This window comes from Astatotilapia calliptera, chromosome 17 (genome assembly GCF_900246225.1).
Source record: "Astatotilapia calliptera chromosome 17, fAstCal1.2, whole genome shotgun sequence".
NCBI lineage: Eukaryota > Metazoa > Chordata > Actinopteri > Cichliformes > Cichlidae > Astatotilapia > Astatotilapia calliptera.
Genome location: NC_039318.1, coordinates 8,665,600 through 8,672,047, shown reverse-complemented (window position 1 = coordinate 8,672,047; position 6,448 = coordinate 8,665,600). Strand labels below are relative to the sequence as shown.

The following is a 6,448-nucleotide window of genomic DNA, read 5'->3' as shown; positions in this document are numbered from 1 at the left end:
ACCGCTCTTCATATAACAGTGTGACAAAGTCCTGAATGCAGCCTGCATGTTAGTACATCAAGGTCCATCTGAGCTTTAAGTAAAATACACTCAGCTTTTCCTTGGATTTTAAGAGTTGCTCAGTTCATACAGGAACTGCAGCAGTCGGAGTTAACGTGTCGCTGTGTTGCTCCTCCGTGTCAGCCATTGAGACTAGTCGCAATTTATTCTGAGGAAAAAAAGAGAAACAACAAGACATTTTTAAAAAGTTTGTATTTTTATAATTTTTTTTTACCTAGAGCATAAACAACATAAACAAAAAAAGGATTAGGGCTGTGCGATATGACGATATATATCAGATTACGATATAAAAATGTCTATCGTTTCATATTATACACTATTCTTTGTTTTGTGGTGTTGCAAAATAAACTGTTTACGGCAATATTTTTTTCATGGTTTTGATGGTCACTGTAGTTGCTATATTATTTCTTAAAGTTCTCTCCTTCTCTTATACTTAAAATAACCACACTATGGACGGACAAGTGACTGTTTTTAACGCGTACTTTCGTTACCAACAATGAGGATAAAACCATCGTGTGGCTCCGCCGTCCGCTTGTTTATTTTCCACATAAACCTTTCACAATAAAGCTCAAGTTTCTGTTGAGACTTTTCAAACTAAACTGAAATGATATACATTATTCTCAAACATAAAATTTCAGAATATGCATCAAACAAATGACCTCAAATAAAAACATCAAGTAACTATAAATGGCGCTTACAGTCACCACGCAGATGAAGGCACAGAGAATACCAGCATGGCCAGCAAGGATGAGGCAGAACCAGAAGGACCAGTCAAAAGAAATCGAGGACCTTATTGTTAAATGAGGGGCTACCTCTGTAGCATGGACATGGTTTGGTTATGAAAAGTCTGACACGCCCCAGAAAACTGTACTATGCAAATTATGCCACAAACTGGTCCCCACCACCACTCGAACACGACAAACCTCTTTAACCACCTACACAAGAATCACATGAAAGAGTTTCGAGAGAGTTTACGAATGAAAAGCAAAAAAGAGTCGTCAGGTGCTCAAAATAATCCTTAGACGTTAGAACAGGCTTTTCCTTGCAGCACGCCGTCTAATAAATACTCAGAAAGAAAATGGCGGCCATTTAAACTCATGTCTAAAAATGTATAGTTTCATGCATCGGTCAAAACACTCGACTCCTGGTACACGACGCCCAACTGAAAACATTTCACATAAGTCGAGTTGCCCGAGAATCACAGAATTTACAGAAAATGCACTATTTTGTGATATATATCGTTATCAGGAGAGATACGTCTTATATTGGGATATGAGACTTTGGTCATATCACGCAGCCCTACAAAGGATTATAATTCACGTAGAGTTGCATACACATAACACCATTCTGTTGCAACAAAAGCAGTTTATAATTAAAGTAACATACATACCTTGAAAAACTAAATCAACCACAACATTAAACTCACCTTGTGTTTGTAGAGAAGGTGATCAGGGTTTTTCTTCATTTCCTGAGACCAGCTGCTCTGGATCATCACCAGCTTGTATCTTCATCTTTTTTTTCACTCGGGGAAGTCTTTCCTTTTCTTGGCCATTGCTCTGCACTGGAAAACCAAAGTGTGTGATCAAAGGTGAAATAAGGGTTATTTTTCCACTGCAGGACTTAAAGTGCTTCAAGTAGTGATAGCTGTTGATCCATTTCCCAAATAATCTGTAAGGATCTGGATTTTTAAGAAAGATACAAATATCTCTGCTTATATTTGGCTAAAAGCTTGATATAGACAAGGCATATAGAGCCCCTGCACACCAGCACTGCGCTTACATTATAGTTCAATCAAGAAATAGTTATTATTGATTTATTATTGAATTTTTTTAGTAATAATTTTTAGTATTTAATCACATTAGCACAGTGGGGTGACAAAAATATTCCACATACAAGAAATGCTGCTCAGCATTTCATAAATTACATTTTCAACAAATGTTGGAGCAAAAACACAGTTACAGGGAAAATGTGTCTGTCTGTAAATATTAACTAAACATTTCTATGTGCTACAAAATAGACATACTGTAATTGTAAATGTGCTGAGGTGAAACTATACTTTCAATAATTTTACCACTACAGTCTGTTAACCACCGAAATAATCTATGCTGGTCAGCTAGCTAAAAGTCTTTACTTTAGCAGCCCAAATCAGAGGCTAACATTAGCATTTGCTAGCGTCAGCCAGGAAGGTCTGAGGCTTAAACTAGGGTTAGTGTAACTTTGCCTGAAACCCTTTAAAGTGTACAGTAGAGCCAACTGTAAAACACAGGTATTGATACAGTACTTATTAGAGTCCTAGAATAATTTCTAGAACCATGAAGTTCTCACTTTCCCAGTTATCCACATCGCTGACTTTCGCTAATTAGCTAGTTAGCAGTCACAGCTGTGTAATACCCAGAGAGACACAGACAGCTAACTATAATATTTATGAAAACTGGTTCAGCCACTGAAGGGCAAAACTGGTGGTATCACAGTAAAAATTATTTTAACATTAACTAAAATAAAGCTTAAGTCATGTTAAACCTAAATAACAATTATTTTAAAAAATGAGTCAGCAAAATATTCCTGACTTGTCTGGAGACAGCCGAAACCAGTTAACAAATAAATTAACAATTCTTTCTAAATAAAAACACGGAGTCTTTTGAAAAAACATTATTTTAATAAAACGAAACATGAGTTTTAATACTTACCACAGAAATTTGAAGGCAGTTTCTCCAACTTCAGAATCCAAAATCCAGATGAAGCCTGAAAGAAGCCTAATGGCTGCTCTTGCGCTTACTTTTCCCTCCTTTTCAGGTTCTTTTTCCCACAATGCATTGCAGTAGTTGAGAAATACAGAAAAATACCTGTAAATGACTAATACGGAAAATTCCTTCACGTTTATACAGTAGATTGTACTGTATTTTTACGGATTTTTTTTACAGTGTAGCACTGCAACCATGTGAGCTAGCGCAATATTTTTTTTTGCATATGAAACCGGAGGAGTTGTACTTACATCTTATGCCATCAGCTTGTCCTAGGTCACGGTTTCCTTCCACATATAGCTTTGCAAAAACTGCATAAAAAGCGCTTGCAGCAACAAAAACATAATATTCCAGAAACTGGCTTTGCCGATCCAATCAGCTGTTCATAACACTTCCTATGTCCATCAGCGTGAATCGCATGTCCGCCATGACCTGCCCGAAACCGGAAGTGACGTCATTTTCGCGGAAATGTAGGTTTTGTTTTGTTTTTTTTTACCATCAAGGCCTCATGAGCTTATACTGGTGTTTTTAAAAGTTATGTTTGACTTTATGACTTTCTGTGTCATTTCTGGGATGCTTAGGACTCATATTGAACTGCTGGAAATAGTTTACTTGGATGCATATGCTGCTTTTTTGCAAATTTGCACTATAATATTTATTTTCGTTTTTCCTGCAGTATATAAAAATTGGTGTATTTCAAAAACAAAACTATGAAGACACTCAAAATAAATTTCCTGTGGTGGGAAACTAGTTTGTGCAACTTTTTTGTATTTGCGGTTTTGAGGGATAAGCCTCTTAAATTTCTCTAACCAGAAATATATGTTAAAAAACAAAAACGATTTTAAATTTTTTTGTAGTTTATTGCACTTTATTTGCAATTTATGTAATTACTATGCACTTAATGCATTCATATTATTAAAATTTAGGCTGTAATGGTTGCATTGATGTATAGCAACTTGAAATGCTCCCAAAAATAAATCCCGGTAGCACTGCAACCATGTGAACAACAACAGTGAGAAAGAATAAAACTTAATTGACATTTTGATGGCATTTTATACACAGTACTGGTACAGTATCTAGAAAACGTGGGAAAATACTGGCATCATATACAGTACTTAGCTACTTCTGAAGAAATTATGATGGGACCCTAAAAAAAAATTACTATGTACAATAATGGATTTCTATATATTTTACATCAGATGAAAACGTTTGTTGTAAGATTCAGATAATTATTTGTTAAAAGCGAGACATTTTAAATGAGAAAAAGAAAGAAAAGTATTTCCTTGTGCCCACCTCTCACTGTTAATGCCCTACCTGGGCCCCTGGCAAAACTTTGCTAGATCCGCCCCTGCACAGTTACCAGCTGTCAGTCTAAAAAAGGATCCTGGTGTTATTTGTCTCTCAGAAACAGTTCATAACTTCCCTTCAACTCATTCATGTCACCTAAAAGGTAAACCTGTTTCTCCATCATCTGTTCACCTCTGATGATTCAGTAAGGAAATCTCCTAGTATCATCTTCATGTTTCCCTCTCACCAGATAACCAAACCGACATCATGACCAGCAAGCTTTTACAGCTGTGGCTCAGCTGATCAAACATCAGCTGATACTAGATATTAATATTAAATAAATTCTAACAACAGCTAATCAAGCTTAAACGTGCTGCTGTTGTTTAGTGCGACATCCGCTGGTTTCCTCTTTCTGGCGCAAAGTGGGCGATAAATAAATAAGAGAGAAAAGCCGATCAGCAGATCATTGATCAGTTTAATGATTGAAGTAGAAACAGGAGGGAGGGGGGGTAGAATGAGAGAAGAAGAGGCACCTGTGCAGCAAAGACACAGAATAACTCCAGCTTTGTGTCTTTTTCATTATAGCTGAAGTCCGGGACAAACTGTGTTCCTTTTCACCTCAATACGAAACGCGTAATATTTTCTCTGAGTACGAGACGATTCCGTTTTTTATGGGACGGTTGGAAACTCTAATAACTAACCTTATAAATAAAATAAGATAAAACAAGTTCAACATCATTATCATAGCACCCGCCCAGCTGTATAGAAACTCTGTCATGCTAGCTAGTACGCAGTACGAGTTATTGTAACTGACTGTAAAAAGTCAGCATAACGAAAATAAACTCCACCTAAACTTGGTTTGTATCTGACACAGATAGACCGCAGGTCATAACTTCTTACCTGAAGTTCAGTTCACCGCCTCGGGTCTCTGCTCCTCCTGCCTTTCCTTCATCCACCTGCCAGCGTGTTGCATCTGCTGGCCTCCACCACTTGCTAATGTTACTGAATCTGTGGAAGCCACCACCAAACAATTGAGTTATCTTTACACATCTCCCAGCATCTGGCCAATCTACCACCTTTCAGTGTTTATACCGTTACGGGAAAAAAACGAAGAAAAAAAAACATTGGCCCATAAAAACGAAAAATCACCATCGGGCCAGCTATGGTTGAGAGGTTTGTCATTGATATTACAGATGCAAGGAAAAGATAGTAGGGCTTGCTTTGCCTTGCTCTTACTCATCATTCAAACATGCTTTTCGATTCTTACTAAAGAATTTTTACCTTCACTTCTACTCCTTGTACTTAGTATTATAACATAACAGCACATTTAGCCAAATAGAAGTTAATTTTGTCTCTCTTGCCTCTTTGTGGTAAAAGTGGTTACAGTGGCTTCAGTCTTCATTTTCCGATCTATGTGCTAAGACTGCAGTCACTCAGCCACAGCTGGGCTATACACGTAATAAGAGCTACTCGACTCTTCTAAAAATAAGTAACAGATTTATTTATTTTGTCCCATTGTTAAAAACAGCTGCTACAGTGCATCACTGCTACAGTAGTCTCTTTTTAGGTTTTGTCAGATTCTATGTGTTGCTATTGTTTCAGTCCGGTAATAAGAATATTTTTGGACCATATAACAGTTTTACCTTACTTGTAGTCATTTGGCACCTATGGGAAGACACACAGCTCTGTCATCTTCTGTCTAGTGTGTCCTGCAATTTCTTCAAAGGTTGGATAAAGCTTCTTAAATCTGCTGAACTCAAAGTGTTTGCTGAGTACTTATTATTGCAGTGCTGCTACCTGACCCACTGGCTAAAAAATGGATGGAAAATCAAACCTTAGCTGAACTAAAACCAATAGTCAAACTTTTGTTGAATAATGTGATGTGCGGTCTGTGTAAAGTGGTTCGGCATCACTCACAGCCAAGTGACTTCTAATGCACTAAAGCATAAAACACTGTCCCCGGGTACAATTTAAATCTCATCAATAACACAAAGCAGTGCAGGCACATTGCCTAAAAGCCAATAACGGGTGCCAGCGCACCACAGCATTGAATGAATGAATATGAGGCCCTCACTGTTTTCCTCTGGTTTCTGGGTCAGGAGATGGGAGCAATGAGGTGCAAGGCTAATGGATGGACTCTTCACAGCAGAATGGAGATGGAGAAGCTTGAGGAGTTTAGTGTGACTCTATTGGCGATTAGAGAGGACAAAGCTGTGGTGACTGAAATTGCTCGCCACAGATATGAAGAGGAATTGGATGTGTCAGTATGTTTTACAGTAATGATGAAAACCATGCGAAAGTGTAAAAGGCAAGAGGGAAAGGAGAGGGGAGGAGAAGTGGTATGGGGAGGAGGTGTGGCA

General features: G+C 37.7%; 1 long non-coding RNA gene across 1 annotated transcript in view; it reads right to left on the bottom strand.

Moving 5' to 3' along the window:
* LOC113009545 (uncharacterized) overlaps positions 1–2,968 on the bottom strand; it is a 3,802-nt gene extending 834 nt beyond the window's left edge. The window contains exons 1-3 of the long non-coding RNA XR_003270198.1: positions 2,748–2,968; positions 1,487–1,621; positions 1–208 (exon numbers count right to left, since the gene is read on the bottom strand). The exon at positions 1–208 is cut by the window's left edge and continues 834 nt beyond it. This is a non-coding gene — a long non-coding RNA (uncharacterized LOC113009545). The remainder of the gene's footprint in view (positions 209–1,486; positions 1,622–2,747) is intronic.
* Positions 2,969–6,448: the final 3,480 nt, after the last annotated feature.